Raw genomic sequence first — 19,148 nt, 5'->3', positions numbered from 1 at the left:
GAAAAAGTGAAAATACAGAATCCACAGCTCAATGTAAGGAAAAGTAGAGATGGGAAATTATGTTGCTGAGAAGTTCCTGTGCTAGTGTCTTCACATTCCTCTCTCTGAATATAATGGAAGTGGCTCTGATCCCCAAGTCTGTGCTGAGCTGTCAGAACAAAGACAATACGCAGAAATTGAGCTATTCTAATGATCCAGTCACTTATATCTGCAGGGAATCCTGGTCCTTTTGAACACTGTGTTGTCCATGCACTCTTCAAAGTGTCAGTCAGTGGTATAGATCTAGCCAGAATACACAATGGGCGACAGCACAAGCCCGATTTTTGGAAAAAATAAATCCACAGAGCAAACATAGAGAGTAGAATTAATCTCTTTTACTTCTAGCTTTCAAAAAGTGATCTGTCTAGTGTAAACTAGTCCTCTAATTGCCTTCTAAAGTTAATGGAGAGGGAAAACATATTGACATTTCCTATGTGACTCAGGACACATTATGCAATACAAGCTTGTTGAAAATGCTAGTTCAGGTATTTTCTGTTCAAATGATATCAGAGTATCTTCATTCAAAAAGAGACAATATGTAACAAACCCTTGTATTTATTCTCTGAATGATTTATCGTACTTAATTTGTGCTGCTTCTGTTTTGATTCTAAGCTATTTAAGATGAACTTGTCTTCCCTAATTTAGATCTCTCGTACCCACTGCTGAACTAGATGTCCAGGCTTCATTTACTTTTCATGCACAAAACAACACTTTTGGAGCATGTTTATAGACTTATTACAGAAGATGTATTAGGATGAAAATAAACTACTCACTAAAAACAGCAGTTCTCTTCACTTGTTAGAAACAAGCATAAAAATATAGCTCTGATAAATGTAAGTTGCTAAAGCTAGATGAGACAAATCCTTCAAGTTTGCCTGATGCAATTGTCTAGCTATTATAGTTCATGAAGTGTTGACTTGGCTCATAACTTGTGTGACCAGTGGTAGAAAAGAAGGGAAAGTGAAAATGTTGTTGAAGTCGCTAAAGGATGAGAGAAAGAAATTATATTACTTGTTTTTTTAACAATGAGTGGCATAGCTTGCTGACACTTACCAGCTTTTTTTTTAGGAATCCGTGCAACATAATTTTTTTCTTCTCTTCTTTCATATCACAGTTAACCTATGTGCAAACAAGGAATAATCTAAAGCTCTACAGAGACCTTGTGGTTCTTTCATTGCTTGCATAGTCATGACAGCTTGTGCTCTGGGACTTGAGTATTAGCAAGGTTAAGACAGTCTTTTTTTTTTTTCTTTTTTCCAAGGGTAAATGTGGATGCCAGGAGCGTAGAATCCCAGAAGATTCAAAAGAAGTCTGTAATGATGACAAAATGGAGGCACCTTGGATTAATATACTCCAGATAATTAGCATTTCTTAGGGACCAAAAGGAACAATTGCTTTATTGTGCTGATCTTAGATGTACTGGTGGAACTTCAAATCTGGAATGGATAGAAAAGACTTGCAAACTTGTTTAAAAGGTGAACAGCAGGTATTTAAACTATGATTTTGAGTTAAGTTTCCTATGAAATGTAAATGCACCTGTAGAAAATCCCTCTAGAGGCAGAAAAAAGTAATATCCTGTCCCCAAAATGTTGCTTAAATGAGATGAGATTAATAGCTTTTTAAAGTACCTATTGACTATAGGAGGCTCTTAGATTATTAAACATGATGATATTAAACATGATGATAACTTTTAGAAGGTTACGGCTGGCTGAAATAACACCCATGGTTGTGATGAAGATACATGAGAAGGTTTCATCCATAACTCCTAGAGACCACAGTTGCTAAGTAGATACAACACAAAGGAAATTCATGTTCTGACATGAGGCTGTAGGTTTTCAAAGTCCTACATACAGCCTTAAGTTTACGTGCTAGGAGCCGCCATGAAAGCAAGTGTGCTAAGCCAGTGGGGAATATTCATAATGAAGCTAAACACCCAGAGAAATCTTTATGGCAAATAAGAATTTGAAACTGTAAGTGCTTACTCATGTATATAACGTGATTTTTATGATCCATGACACCTGACAGCATGTTATTAGGCAAGGAAATATGTGGTCCCTCCTTCCAGAAAGCCTTGTAGGATTCCCTATGAATGTCCCAACTGTGTTTAGCTGCCTCAGAGAGAGCTACACACCACCGTGGTTCTTGCCATGGATTTTTTGTGTGATCAGGGCTGCAGCACTGGAGAAGAAAGACTAATGGGACAAAGATGAAGTAAAAAAGAATGTTGCCTGTGGAAATGCAGGGCTCCTCCAACTGGGCATGCCCACATCTTTGAGGTCAGCAGTTTCTTAAAAAGTACAAGCTCAGCCTTGTTTTATGGAAGCTTCTGAGGTTACTTCAATTTGTTTTCAGGTGTGAAAGAATGGATTAATGCCATGAGGTTTATATGCTGCAACAGTTAATGAAATAGTTCTCACAAACACTGACGGTCAGTAAAGAAAGAGCTTGTAAAAAAAACCTTTCAAACCCAAGGAGCATGAAAAATAGAGACTCATGACAAAAAAAAATAAAGAAAAAAATAAGGTTTATCTGTAAGTGAAATACATGCAGGCGCTACTGCAAAAGAATTTAAATGTGTGTATAATGAGTAGCTACACATGCACAAAAGTAGCTGTCACACACTATATAGTATGCATAAAAGCTCCAACAAGTTGCACAGTATGAGGAATACTTGCTTCTGGATCAGCGCACAGTCATTTAGTAGTCCTATCAAGCTGACAGTGAGCATACCGGGCCTGATACACATGACTGCCCAAGAAGAGTGTCTCTGGATGTCAGCCTTGTGTACGTCAATGAAACAAGAGTAGAGCAGAATCAAAACAAGTTAACAAACCAGCAGTGAACTTGTTTCTGCTGCAATAACAGAACCATAGGCTAACTGAGGCTTTCTTTTTAAAACTTGTAAAGCTATGTCAGTGACCTCAAAATCACTGACCCACAGATACTGGATTCAGTGAGCATGAAAAGTTTGTGATTTCTTTTTCCTCTCTTTATTATTTTGTGGTGGTTTTTTTTGTCTTTTTGAATTTCTAGGTATCTAGCACTCCATTCTGAAGCGACTGAAACACTGGCTATTGTTCTCCCTCAATCCTACCGATAAATCTCTCTTTGTTTGCTTATGTTAGTTAAACGCCACTCAAGATCTGCTCTAATGAGCACTGTGGAGTAGTCACTTCTGATCATTTTAATGGCCTTTTCGAAGACTTTGATTTATTTCATGGTTTTAATGTTCTATATCTATCAGAAGACCAACTGTCTGCACTACCCTAGTATTTAATACATATCAGATACTATCACTGTAACCAGAAATCTTCATTGGACCATTTGCATTACAGACTGGAAACTTATCGTTTACTTTAGATAGATTAGCAGATAAATTCTTTCAGGAAAGGAATATGAGCAGGTCACTTTAGGGAAAATGGGCTATGAGTTTCTTTATTAGTGGCTACCACTCTTCGCAGCCTACCAAGACCGCAAGGTGGTAACCTATGCTTGTCATCTGGTAGCACTATTTGGCTGGAAGGAATTTCCCTTGAAAAACTGCTAGTTGGGAATATAATCTTTCCTATATCATTTTCTAAACAAATAATTTCATTTCCAGGGCTGATAGCTGCAATTACACCTTAAGTAGAGGTACCTGAACCAGCTGTAAACAAATAGTTTAATATTGACTTCAGCATGAACTAACTACTGCTCAGAGCTCTGGACTTTGTGGGCACTGCAGCCAGCCCACAATGAGTTCTGCAACTGCAGAACTGCTGTGAGCATCAGGTTAGCCACTTCAAAGCTATGTCAAGAATTGAGCTGCAGGTGCCACTGTGACCTCTAATTCAACTGGTAGGTATTTCTGATTTTTTTTTTCTCTCCTAAGACTGTGCTTTCCCTGTATTCACTGTCCAAGTGCTCACAGGCTCTCCAGAAGCTCATTGCAAAAGTTAGAATTTTTCAAATCAAGCCCTGCTTTAGAATATTAATTACTTAAATGCTTGTAAGCTCAGAGTCACAAGTCCCCAAAACGTGAACAGATGTTGGTGCATCCTCTTCTGTCTCCAGCTTCAATGTATTTTAGAGGGCGTTAATTAATAAAACCAGAATGTGTTGTGCACATATAGTTTTAATGTTGAAAGCACATAGGAAATTCACAGGGCACCTCACTCATATGGCAAACACTTTGTTTTAAAGATCTATTAAAGAGTTTAAGATAAAAAGGATTCTTATAAGTTCAGACTGATAGACACAATCACAAATACATCTCCACATCTGCTCCATTTTCACAACTGAATTAAGGAACGTTTTCCCCCCAATGAGTTTAATTAACTTTAAGAACAAGCTAAATTAGTTTAAAAGGCAATTAAAATGCAAGCGTATAAATTGTAATTAAAACTGCATGCTGTTTATAGATTTTTTTTCTAAATATTTAAAGAAGATTTTTTCCAAATGAAAAAACAGAAGTTCTACAGTTGGTGAATAATTCAGTTCAGAAAAATATGAAAACCTTTCCTTACACATGTAGAATTATTTTTAAAAATACAGTTTATTGAAAATTAATATTGCAGAATATTATATCAGTGTTTCACTGGAAAATAATGATAATTTGCTTCACAGATGTGGTTTTGTCTTATGGTGAGATGAGGTTGGTTCTGTTACTTTATTGCTTATGAGATTGTCAGATTTAGTGGTAGCTGTTGGGTATGTCTAACTAAGCTTCCAACAAACTTTACTTCTCACTGCATGTGATGTGGTCAGCTTTTTGCGCTGGGCGCTTTTGTTCTTCCTTCATATCTTTCTTCCCTCCATCCAGCAGAACTGCTATTTTGGACTTCTGAAGGGCGGACTTTGATCTGTTTAGAACGCTGGCTGGCAGAGTGCCATGGGATGCAGTCCTGATGGACAAAGTCCAGGAAGGTTGGTGTCTCTTCAAGAAGGTAACCTTAGAGGCGCAGAAGCAGGCTGTCCCTGTGTGCCGGAAGGTGAGCTGGTGTGGAAGAAATCTGGCCTGGCTGAGTAGAGACCTGAAGCTGGAACCTGGGAATAAAAAGATAATTTATAAATTTGGAAGGAGTGGCAGGCTGCTTAAGAGGAATACAATAATTCTGTGAAGTTATACAGGTTGAAAATAAGAAAGGCCAAACCCAACCAGAGCTGAGCCTGGCTACTACTGTTAAAAGGAAAAATAAATGTTTCTATAAATATATCAGCAACAAAAGGAGGGCTATGGAGAACCTCCATCCCCTGGTGGATGCAGGGGGAAACATAGTGACAGAAGATGAGAGAAAGGCTGAGGTATTAAATACCTTCTTCGCCTCAGTCTTTAATAGTCAGAACAGTTGTGATCCGGGTACCCAGCACCCTGAATTAGAAGACAATAATGAGGAGCAGAATGAAGCCCCAATAATGCAAGTGGAAATGGTTAGTGACCTGCTGCGCCACTTGGACACCCACAAGTCTACGGGGCCAGATGGGATACACTCAAGGGTGCTGAGGGAGCTGGCAGAGGTGATCACTGAGCCACTTTCCATTATCTACCATCAATCTTGGCTAACTGGGAAGGTCCCAGTTGACTGGAAGTTGGCTAACATGATGCTCATCTACAAGAAGGATCAGAAGGATGATCTGGGGAACTACAGAGCTTGAGAAAAGGAGGATGAGGGGAGACCTTATTGCTGTCTACAATTACCTGAAAGGAAGTTGTAGCATGGAGGGTGTTGGTCTCTTCTCCAAAGGAGCAAGTGACAGGACAAGTGGAAATGGCTTCAAGTTGCACCAGGGGAGGTTCAGGTTGGATATTAGGAAAAATTCTTCATGGAAAGGGTTGTCAGGCATTGGAACAGGCTGCCCAGGGAAGTGGTGGAGTCATCATCCCTGAAGGTGTTTAAAAGGCTTTTAAATAAGGTTCTTAGGGACATAGTTTAGTGCTAGAGTTAGGTTATGGTTGCACTTGATGATCCTGAGGGTCTTTTCCAACTGAAATGATTCTATGATTCTATGATTCTATGTCTTTTTCTGAAGTGGATGCCTCTACTGGTAGTGTCCTAAAAAACTGCACAACCAACACAACCAACTTTTAAGAGATATTTTTTTCTCTAACCAGAGCCATCAGGGAACACCAAGATTTTGGCAATGAGGTTGTAGCGAGTGGGGGGTCAGTCTCTTCTCCTAAAGAACAAGAAGCAACATGAGACAAAACAGCCTCAAGTTGTGTCAGGGGAGGTTTAGATTGTATATTGGGGAAAATTTCCTCCTGGAAAGGGTTGCCAGGCATTGGACACCTGGAGGGGTTGAACAGACATGGAGATGAGGTTCTTAGGGACATGGGTTTGTGCCAGTGTTGTGTTAATGGTTGGACTCAATAATCTTGAAGGTCTCTTTCAACCAAAATGATTCTATGGTTCTCTCTTCTCCTATTCCCTTTGAGCAACACAGACGGTGTGAAGCAAGCACAGATCATCCCTGTCCTCTGAAATGGGCATTACTATTCCCTTCCTAGCTCCACACATCACATATTCATAGTGGCCATAGGAAAATCACCTCTGTGTGTCCTTATTTTCTTCCCAAAACCACCTTTTGTTGAGTTAGCAATTGCCTGTCATTAATATTTGAAGCATTTTTAGGAAAATAAAGGTCTTATCTGAGTGAATGGGATCAGGTACAAGACCCAGAAATTACTACAAGTGGTGAGAAATACTGTGAGGTTGAGTATACATCTGACAGAACGTGAATAATTGCATGGAGATCCGTGGTAAAAATATGACACTCCATGGTTTTATAAACATTTTCCTCAGATACCACCTAACTTGGGGGGCTGTCATTCAGTGAGTAATGGTGATCACATCTTGCTGTAAACTAAAAAACAATGTTGTTTATTTCCTTACAGTTAAATTTTGATCTGTTTCAAGTCAAATGAAACATTCTTATTGAATGTACTGTAAATATGATTCAAACATCACAAAAAAGTGCCCACAAGTGTTGTTCTTCAGATGTAACCCAAAGAAATGAACAACATCTAACAAAGAGTACATAAAAATGGTAGATTTTAAAATCTGGGTTTGAATTAAAAGAATTAGTGTGAATAACTGAAGTCTGGTTTTGGTGTTGATTTTGCTTTTATGTTTTGGAATAGAAGATTCAGTTAAGCAACCTCACTTAAACTGATAGGAACTGCTGAAATGGATTTCTGACTATAATAAGCTATATTCAAACAAACCCATTTTGATGCCAGAATGTGATTTTTATTGCAAATCAGAAATTCAATTTGTGAAAGTAAACTTAAAATATCTGTCATAATTCCCATTTTTTACATCTTTGAGGGACTGAAGGTCTTGAAACTGCAGGAGTTCTAAAAGATTTGAAACAATTTAAAAATCTGTCATTTGTTAGCTTTCAAAAAGAAAGATGCATGAATATAAAGGATAAGATAACAGCACAAAAGGGCTTTGTAACTGCCAATGAAACAAACTGCATATTTCATCAGAGATATAAATGTTACATTTTTAAATAAAAATGGATAGAAAATGAATGACTTGTTCTTTTTCTCTTCAAATTGGTGGATTTTAAGGGCTTAGTCTTGTTTCTAACTCAAAAGAAGCTTTCTTGTTTGCCTTATGTGATCAAAAAAATAGAAAAGCATTCAGGTGGAAAGATGTCTACTGTGTATAACATGAACACTTGGATTTTTCAGTATAACCCTTATTCATAACAAGAATGCTTCATAAGAAGCTTATGAATTTCTATTTTAATCCAACAGCCAATTTCCATTTGCAGCGATTTGCAAAATAATACAAGAATTCCACTGGTGAGCCTCTTCAAAGAAATACCAAATATGCCAAACTAATTGTGACTGGGCTCTGATTTGAATCACACCTGCGGTTTGTGGAGCTCTTCACCAGGAATAATGTTGAATTTGGTCCATCTTTAAATAAAACCAATCAGTCAGGGCACAGACACAGACTACCAGGAAGCAAAAGTCCTAATTGCATTAGCTTGTTGACAAGTAACAGCACACGAAAAGAGAATCAAGGATGTCTCAGCTGCCATGCTCTAGGGAAAACCCAATGCAGATCCAAGAAAAAATGAAATAATGCCAACAATATTATTTATGCCATGACACGAGAAGAAAGGGGTCTTATGCTTTAGGGAAACATATTATTTACTGCTGGGACAGAATTATATTCCTGCTTAATATCCAAATATTTTGTTTACTGTATAATAGAATGGAAGTATTATTGATAAGATAATTGGCATTTTGTGAAGTGTCAGATATTGGGTATTGTCCAGAATTGTTAAACTGATAGACTGAATCACTTGTAACATTTTTCATGAAAATAATACATCTTACAGCATTAATTACCGTATTTAAATTAACAATAATATATTGCTTTTGTTTATTGTTAGTTCTCAGATTTGGGGAAAGCCTTTGCAATATCTTCTAAGTTTCATATCAGGAAGTTTGCTACCTTTGAAATACTGTTTTCCCATATGGTTTACTAAAATATCTATCTTTTGCATTAAAGCCAAATTGTGAAATCTAGAGAATAAAAGAAAAAAAGGAGAAGTAAGGCAACTAATTTTTCAGAAAAATTGATTAATTTTATGTCTGTGTTGAAATGCAAAAGCTGACAAATTTTTAACAGTTATTTTTTTTCTTTTATCTACTAATTTATTGGATCCTGGAACATCTATCTTAACTTAGTCCATTTATTAAGGACCTGACTGGAAAGTAAGGATAAAGTAATGGTTCTACATTTCCAAGGCAGTGAAAATGTCAAATGTTCCAAAGTTTTCCCCTTTAGTTGTTGGCATCTCTTTGCTTAGGGATTGGATTTGTTTTTTATTAGAGGCTTTTTTCACAGTGATCTTGTAATTGTGAAAATACAAACGTCCTCTCAACCTTCATCTGACAAAGTGAAAGCTTTGACAAAGACCTCAGAAAAGTGACATGAGAACACCTCTATAATAGTAAGCATGTATCCATTCATAATTGAGAGAAAACTTTCATTTATTCAGAGCCTTATTTAGAATCTCATTATCTTCTTCTACCCTTTGATAATGGGGTCATGGGTTTCTAGAATACACTTTGAGTTTTAAAGTAAAATGCAAATTAACAGTGTGGTTTCTCTCACCATTTATGTGAACTTTATTCCTACAAGCACACCATAGCTTCCTAATGACTACTGTTCCATGTCCATAAAGTTTTCATTCTTTATGAGTGTAGAGAATTGAACCTTAAGGCCTAAATGAAAGTCATTTAGTAGAAACAGACCCATTGATTCCTGCAAATTTCAGGACTGTAATCTTAAATCATCACATTTATGTACGGAATTTGCTGTGTACATACTAGACACTCCTGCCAATAGAAGAAAAATTAACTCACTATTGTGATGCTTTTTGTTGAACTAAAACCTTAGAGTGCCAATTATGTGTGAGAAGTGCTTCTTCCTTTGCAAAGCTTTAATTTATCAAGCTAAATGGTTTTTCAAAAATGAAAATGAATTTGCTTTTCATTGAGAAGCTTTGAGCTCAGTGAGACCAAAAGAAAAACTTATGTGCCCAGAAACCTGTCTATTTCTTCCAGCTGTGTTAGCTGGGGTGATAAGAAATATTATCTCTCCAGACTTATTTGAAGAACAAGTAGAATGTCACATAGTGGGAAACTAGGAATCTCCATCTATTTAGTTCCTTGAAGAGTGGCTTACTTGCACTCTTCATGCACAGAGAGAAGATATTTTTTACAGTAAACAGCTCACTAATCTAGCATGTCAGGATTCAATAGCTGGAAGCTAAAACTAGACAGATTCAGATTAAAAATAAGACATTCCCTTTTAACAGTTAGGAGAAATTGCATTGCCTTCCAAAGTGAGATAGGTATTTAAGCTAAGAGGGACAAATCACACTCTGGAATGTCTCTTTCTCTTCTTTGACTGTTTGGAAACCCCAGATAACTAGGGTAGACATCTAACTTTTAAATGGATAAAGCTAAGTGAGATAAATCTGAATTCACTAAATTGAGATAATATTCTGTTTATTTCCTTATTGTGTAACAGTGACAGCAAACAGTTGTTTAGCTATAGTACTTTGGGAAATTGCTCTGGACTATTTCAATGCTTTTAATAACTGAGGCAAGTTTAAGAATGGAATGTCCAGAAGTATTTAACTGCATCTGTGTAACTAAATGTATTCAGTAAGAAACTGGGATTACAGTCCTTATGATTTTTAAACCATGCTTCAATTTACCTCTAGAAGAGGGCAGATCAGATTTGCTAAATCAAATAATCTAAATGGTATTTGCATGACTGATTTCTAAGAGTATAAAATTGACAGAGAAAGGAGCATCAGTTATGCATTTAGTACAGATTTGCTAATGATAATGATGGTCACATGACTTTCAGAATATGTACCATGGTGAAATTGTTCATGCCTAAGAAATATGTATTAGCATACTGTGGTTTACTTGTTTGTTTTCTTTCCATGTATTTTGTTTTCAGGGCATGAAGGTGGAGAGATGTCCCTAAGACTAAGCAAATATATGGATATGACTGACTGTGTAAGCCTGAGTGTTTGGTTGACCTCTGGAAAGTAATTTTGATTAAGACCTGAGAAGTTCCCTGCTTGGTTCCTAAAACTGGTGGAAAGTTCATATACTCACTTATGCTCTGTGATTGTTCTCTACACAGCTGGCCTAAACCCCCACACATATGTATAAAAGTATTTTAACCTCAGTCATGTGCTAGTATCTTTCATGTGACACAGTCATTGGTTGTAACACAGGAATTCTTTCATTATCAAGGCTTATAATTCAGTTTGCCCTCTCCCAGAAGAGATTTCTTAACAAACATATTAAAAAATCAGGTTCCTCACTATATGCTGACTTTATGCCTGTCGCTTCTTTGGTCAGTTTTATCTCAAGCTTATAGCCTCATGGCTGGAAAAGCACATTAGGAAATGGAAAATGTGCATATGAGTTTTTCTAAGTTTAAGAGAATCAAAGCTCCCAGTTTTAGTAGGCAACAAACTTGGACTGCACATGTTTAAAGCCACTGAGAAAAACCTCTGCCTTTCTTTCCTGCCAAATGCCTGAAGTCTAGAAAGGCATAGGAAATCAGGTACATACGCTATTAAGTGATTGCATGCAGCTTTATCTCTAGGCTTGGCTGGCTCCTTATAGACAGCATATTTCCTATATGTATTGTATCAGGACACCATGTGTGATGTCACAAACAAGATTTTTGTTCACACATAAATATGTCTACATATGAAAAATAATCATATGATTTTATTTATTTTACTACATAGCTTTTCATATGCTTTGGCATCTGAAACCACCTTTTGCTTCTGGTTCCCTGATACTACAAGGTACAAATCCTAGACAGACTTTGAGCCTTCCCAGGTTCCATTTCTGCACTCATGGGGTGAAAATGTTAATCTGGTTATTCTGGGCTAGGTACTCTTCTGATAGTGATTGTCTCACAGATTTTTTAGGTTATATATCGCTTATGATGATTTTAATTGTAGTTCTTTCAATGTAATTATAGAAAAGATTGTTTTAGAATTATTAGTAATTTGTATTCTCCAAAAAAAAAGCACTTAAAAGTATTCTCTCTTCAGAGAACAGGACTTCGCTACAATATAAAAAAGTAAAAGACCTAAGCCCAATAGTTAATTTTTAATATTTAGGCCTGTAACACTAAGAAAATTATTTTTTATGAGCAATATTGCACGATAAAACAAATCTTCAAAGCCTGCTAAGATACCAAAAGTACTTTATGTTTCAGCCACTAAATTCACCTAGCCAAAGCCACAGCATTTGGGTAATGCATGACTTGGAATGGTTTATTTCTGCATGATTTTGCAAACAGCCCTTACATTTACATTGAAGGTCTGATTGTTGAAGATTTGTTGGAGGTGGAAGGTTCCTTCTAGTAGACTCCTACCATTTCTATGGTGGGAGCTGAGATGGACAGGGAGATGCTTCCATCCAGTGAAGTGACAGGCACTTGCAAAAGTGGTAATTCCCTTCCTCTTGTAATAATTCTCAGGACAGAAATGGCCACAGCTTCCCTATGCTGTAAAAGCACTTTGAAGCATGATATATGGCTATAAAGCACTCATACGTAAGAAAACTGTACTCCCACAGCGTGTCACATGGAAAAAAAATGTATTTTTTTCAAAGGAAGAAAAAATATTTTATGAAAATTTATTAGAAGAGGCTTTCAATGGACTTAACAAGGCGCAAATCACAGGGAACATCAAGATGTAATTACACACTTACAGAGAATTCTACCATGAAAAGAGAGAGGTTTTGTTGGTTTGATTTTTTATTTCAATTTTTTTGTTCCTCTGCAAAATTGAAATGACAAGCTCAAATTATGAAGTATACTGTGCACAATTGAGTGTGAGGAAATATCAGCTCACGAATCATTAACAGCCCCAGTTTCATGAACAGAACATTATCAGCTCTGTGAGTCTGAACAAAACAATTGTCTGCTGCCACCCTTTCTCAACTAGACAATTAAAAATTTCACGTTGTGCAAAGTGAAAAAGTGAGATTAAATCCAGCAATCCTGTCACATAGCAGATGCAAAAAGATCCTTCAGCCTGCCAAAGTGCAGTCTCTTCCAGGGAATGTGAAAGAAGTGGACATTAATATTCAGGGGAAGGTTTGGGTAGAGATCTGAGCATGGCCATGTGGACATCTGGGTGTTCTCTGTGTGCTTGAGCAGGGTTACTCCGGGCAAATCCTGCCCTGCTGGCAAGGTGAGGGTGAAAGGAGTGGAGCAGAGGCAACATCTGCTTTGGACTCAAGCCAGCTTGGAGAACATGGAAGAAGAGAGGTTGTGAGGCAGATGGGACTCGTTTTACTGCTGTTTTAAAAAATAATAAGCATGCTTGTTGGGAAAATGTGCATTGGGGTCTTCGTTACCTGTGCAGCTCAGCAGAAAAAATGAGCGTGCCCTCCAGCAGGCGAACCACACTCTTCCATAGACATGTTCTATGAGTAAATACGTTTACACTTGCACTCCTATTATATTTTCTTGTATAAATTGTATTTCAGCTTTCCTGCTAGGGGAAAAAGACTCTCTGTGCTGCTTAATCCCCTAAAATATCAAAGCACAGCACCAAACAGGATCTAGTCCTTTACCTTACTGCGTTCAAGTTTATCCATCTGTGAAATTAGTATAATAGCATTGTTCTGCCTCACAGGAATATTGTGAGTCTGCTTGTTTCTAAAGTAATGCTCCAGGCGTGTTTTGAAATGTTTTCTGTTTTCAAAATGTCTTGTAGGCCTTGGACAAAAAAAAAAAAAAAGGGAAAAAATGAAGAAAAAAATAAATAAAAGAACTGTTAACTTCAAGTGGCAAAGACGGTAGATACCTGTGATAAAGAAGGATGATGTAGGATGAAGGTTGAGAGGTGAACGTAGAAAAGCTTGATTTGGCTGCTGTAGGGGACCAAGTCCCAGTACTATTACAATCTCACATGTTGTACAGCAACATGGACCTTTGCAGAGGAAGTCAGAGGGCTCTGCAAACCTTCCCTCCTCTTCAGCAAAAAGCTTTGAAAACCATTATGAAACAGGATCATTAGGCTGAAAGCTGAATGGAGAAAATACAAGTCTTTTGGCAGCCATCACTGCAGGGGAGCATGTTAAAAACAATAAAGAATATTTTTCCAACTTAAAAAAATAGGTTGGAATCCACCCGTCACTTAGAGAGTTGACTCTTTGTATGAGTCAGTCTCATTTCCTGATAAGTGTTTTATATTCCTAACATTCAATTACACTGGAAGTTATTTAGGGCAGAATGAATGTTTATGCCTATGAAAGTTTAGTGCAGCGAGACATTTGTTCTGAAGCTACTGAAAGATGAATAATGATGCTAATAACAATAACATATTTAAATCAGAAAATGTATTTGTTCATTTGTATTCTTAGATCTCTGATCATTGCTTCTCAAGAGTTTCTCGCTCCATATTTTTTCCTAATGGAACTGTATTCCTCAGATAAGCTGTTCTGATGGCTGTTTACTTAATAAGCAAGTTTCTTGGCTGAGTCAGGATTGAGAGAGAAAAAGAGGGAGAGAAAACACCAGCAAGCTGAAAAAACAAGAGAAAGCAGGAGAGAAAGATGGTTTTGTAACCCACCTCTCCCTTTGGGCTATTCATGTAAAATTGTTTATTTCAGTTCTGCAAAACTGGATCTCCTTTTTTTTTGGAATGACATTTCTGCTGATTTCAAGGTATTTATAGCATACAGGCACTCTATTTGATTTGCTCTGTGTTACTTACTAACACAGTCATGTTGATGTCCTTGGTATTAATTGTAAGAGCAACTTATAGGTTTCTTTTGTGCATCAGGAGAGCTCAGTATCAATAGCCTCAGCCTTTGACATGTGATGAGTCTATCACTTTCTTAGAAAACAAGGTCCAATGTAAAAAAAATGAGGTTTTTGAACTATGATCGAATAACATAACTATTTCTATTTGTTTTGCATCTAGCTTGAAGTGTTGTTTTACATTTTCAGACTTTTTCTGGATCACAAGAAGCAGAGGCTAATCTTTTACTAAATAAAAATTGATCCCTGCATAACAGGACTCCTAGAGCTCCGTGTGTTGGAATACTAAAGCAAATTTTGAGCCTCATGAGCATCAGTAACATCAGACCATTAAATTCATGTTATTTGAGAGTTTCAAGTAGTATTTCAAAGGAACCTGAAGTTTCTAAGAGACTAAGTTCCATTAATGAAAACAATTAGACTTTCATGTATCATTTGGGTTTAGGAGAAAATTAAGGACACAAGCATTTTCCTAGGAGGAATGAGCTGTGGGGCTTTTAAAGATTTTAGCCAATAGGAATATGCTGCTGTAGCCAAGTAACCACCTCCGAAAATCCGACCCTGTGTCATTTTTAAAATGGAAGTCTAATGATTTTGACAATTTATCCTTGGCACCATGGATTCTCAGCTTGAGCATAATTTTGTATTTAATTCTAATCAGTTCTAAAGACTGCAAGCTAGCCCTCAGCTTGGATAGTCAATCCAACCAATTAGTACCCACTGAGTACCCAGTTTTAAATTGGTTAAAATAACTTCTGAGTGATTTGTGCCCAGTTTCTAAGCATGTTTCCCTCTTTATACTTTTGAGTGGTTTTTTTTGGTACCAAGCTAAGCAGAGAAACACTAGAATCTCCAAATTACCTTTTCAGTTTGAGTTCCAGGACATTTTTTTTGTTTGGCTTGTTAAATTAGGGATTAAGATTTAAACATAATTCACAAAAAATACTGGATACAACACACATCTACTCTAATATTATACACAGATACTAAAAGTAAAAAGTAGTTTGACTCGTCAGAGCAATTTTAGATATTCAAATGTCTAATAATTGTCTTTTTGTTGCCAAGATATGAATTTCCACTTCTTCCCTGAAGGCTTTATTGACATCACATCTGTCTTGAGTGAATTTCTTCCATGTTCTCTTTTATCCTCAAATATCTCAGAACAACCAGCTTAGCCTATAGAGTAGTCATTTAAAATATTGTTTTTATTTTACCTGGATTAGTGGTAAAGTCATATTTGCTGAACTGAAGTGTATTATGCAAATCTCTGAGAACAATTGGTTTTTTGCCTGTAGGATCTGCATAGTTAAATTTCATTTGGTCTCTGGGAAACTTGTCAAAGATCTTATTATATCTTTAACATCCTTTCACTCAAATTAAAATATATTCCATTATATCTTCAGTGCAGTAGAAATACTATGAGACTTGCATAAGTTTTAATTAAACCTTTTTAACAGTATACCTGATGTCAAAACAAATTTGTTTCAAGGAACAGATATTTTTTTCTTTTTCAATAGTAAAAAGAACTACTGTAAATATAAAATCTTGATTGTCCAACAGGGCCAATTTAAGAGTTTTCTTCTCACAGGGTAGGAGACCTAGACTTCTGAAATTTATATCCCAAATTCCTAAACACCTGTACTGATCAGAAAGTGACAAAATCTGAAACTCTGATATTTAAATTATTTGTTTAAGTTCAGGTCCTAAATATATTCTGTTTCCCCAAAAATAAGACCTACCCCAAAAATAAGCCCTAGCATGATTTGTCAAGATTTTTGAGGATGCTCGAAATATAAGTCTTCCTCTAAAAATAAGCCCTAAAACAGTTCATTTAAAAAGTCTATTTAAACAGTGTCCAGGCAGCTATACATGTAAAAAAGTAATGAGTTTTGAAGCAAAAATTAATATAAGACCCTGTCTTATTTTCAGGGAAACAGGGTTTCTACACTGTCTAAAAATAAACACCTGGAGAATGCATCAGACTTTCTTCTATTGCTCACTTCTTCCAGCTTTTATAATCTGATGCCTATCTTTCACATCAGATCAGAAGAAAATAAAAGAAAAAAGTTTTTATTCTTTCTCATCTGCCTATTTTGAGAAATTCTTTAATTAAAACTTTTACCAGCAGTACTACCAAAATCAATATGAAATGATAAATATTTCATACACTCTACCCAGGCTTTTAAAAAATACAATTTTACTTAATATTTTGGGAATATTTGTTAGGCTTGTGATAAATGCTAATTTCATATGAAATATTTAATGTATGAAAGGGAAAGGTTTCAGATAACTGACATATTTCCTAGAAAAAGAAAACAGCCCTTCAAGAAGTATATTTGTTTCAGAAATTGTAACTTAGTGCCCAGTGACTGGACCAGAGGCAATGGGCATAAAATAAAAGACAGGAGGTTCCCTCTGGACATAAGGAAACACTTTTTTGCTGTGAGGGTGACCGATCACTGAAATTTGTTGACCAGAGATGCCATGGAGTCTCCTATCTTGGAGATGCTAAAAAGCCATTTGGACATGATCCTGGGCAACTGGCTGTAGGTCGCTTTGCTTTAGTAGTGGGGTTAGTCCAGTTGTCCTCCAGAGATCCCTTCTAACCTCAACGATTCTGTGATTCTGATTCTGTGATGCTTTTAATATATATCACATAGTATAGCACTAAGGCTTTATACCTCCATTCAAATCGTGCAAAGCAAAACAAAAATATCAGAACTGTTTGTTACTCTTTGACCTAACAAAAGGCTTTTTTTGCCTTTTGGAAACTTTTTCTTTATCCTTAATAGTAATGAAGATAAAAATAAAAAAAATCTTTAAATGAAAGCTCAGTTTTGGCTAAAGCTGTGTAAAGAGTGAGTACCAACTTTCCCAAGAGTATTCCTGTGCCCTGCTGAGGAGCACGCAGACAATTCACAGCAGAGCCAACACAAGCATAGAAAGACCTGCTTCAGAATTCACTGTATGCCTAATGTACATTTTATCATAGTCATTTTGTAATCATTGCTACTGTCTATCTAGCTTCAGTTTCACCGTGTCCTTCAGTGAACTCCTCAGCATTTTACACTGTGTTAATTTATTTACGACTTCTACAGTAACCTTTGTACTTTCTTCCCTCCCTGTTAGCAGCCTCCAAGTATTAAGCTTTAGTCTGAAATAAGACAGTCCTAACACCACGAACTGAGGCACAGGAACACTGTGGGCCAGAGCCACAGAGATGTCTCCTGAGCTACCAGAGCACTGAGCATTTAGGCACCTCCATAACGTTCCCTCTACATGGTGCATCAAGAGATGTGTTCATTTAAGAGCTGTGTGCTGGATGACAACCTACCTAAAGCAGACGGGAGAATAAACTGAACAGAGGGTTGCAGTGCAAACCTTGATGATTTCTAGACCTTGGCAACTAACTGGTCTGCAGGAAGGAATCCATTGGGAATTCACTTTTCATGAGAGGAATTCATCTCACCTAACTTAAGGCATTCAAGTGTGAGTTATCGAAGTCTTTTAGTCCCTCGGGAATAACAGACTGAGTTTTTCTTTAAATAAAGAAATAAAAGGCAGTTCTAGAAAGCAATTTAGACAAGTGTTTGGGATAGATGGAATGAATCACACACTGGAAGTGTCTATTTCTCTCCATTCATAAAAGTAGGTGGCTAAATGACTGCTTCAAGAGTATCCATATGAGCTAGTCACCCTTGACTCCCTCTATAGACAATGGAGAAAATTTGGCACTTTTGAAATGCAATTCATCTAACCAAATGTACACAGATGATTCACACCCTACTTGGGCTTTTCCTCAATGCCTATTCAGGAGTTTGAGAAGACTGGCTCAAAGATCTCTCAGCTGTAAGGTTTCATTCATTTAATGAATCCCACCAGGACTCTTTCTGCTAATTGGGCCCATAGTTATTTTACTTTTTTAAAAAAAATATTTTCTTCATTTTTCAATCACACAGGAATGTTGGTTCAGCTCAATATGATATCTAGGTTTTCTGAATCCCAAAATAGTGTCTTAATGCATCCTGGCGTTGTCTTTGCCTTACTCTTCCTCAAGTCCTGCTGCTGCTGTGTCAGCAAGATTCACTCCTTTCTATCTTCTGACCTTATGAACTGTGTAGTTTTAGCAGCCGTATCCATTTCTTCCCCAGTCCTGTCATCCTGCACATCTCGTCCCATCTCCAATCCTCTCTCAACATCATTGTTCAACCACTCTATATCTCACTGCTTTCCATTTATCTTCTGCTCTATCCCACTTTCAGCCTGTGGTACATATACCTTAGACCTCATACTCTGGAAACACAGTAGTCTGGGATTAACCTTGTTTCCATACAGCATGAACCACTCAAAGCAGAAGCTTGTCTCTGTCTCTCACCATACAACACCCACATTTTGGCTTCACTTAGAACAGGACAGCAGAACTACTGAAATAAGTCTCAAAATTTATGGTACACATAAACCCAAATAAATTACTAAACCTTACACATGCTGAAAATTTACATATTTCCATCAGAAATGAAAGATCACAGTTGGTTTCACCTCAGATAGAAATATAAATGTCTTCAAATAATGGAACTACAGCCATCACATATCTTTCAGAAGAGTAATTTGCAGTTCTGTATTGTGACTCATAGGTGGCGATAGAAAATTGATACATTATTTACCATTATTTACATTTACATTTACATTCACAGTGATGGACTTTTGTTGTTTTGTACATGGGGGCATTTGCAGAAGGTCATTTTAAATTGTGTGTGCACATCAAACATACCTGTGTGTACC

The sequence above is a fragment of the Nesoenas mayeri genome, assembly GCF_963082525.1.
Source record: "Nesoenas mayeri genome assembly, chromosome: 1".
In the NCBI taxonomy this organism is placed as follows: domain Eukaryota; kingdom Metazoa; phylum Chordata; class Aves; order Columbiformes; family Columbidae; genus Nesoenas; species Nesoenas mayeri.
This window is presented reverse-complemented; position numbering follows the sequence as displayed.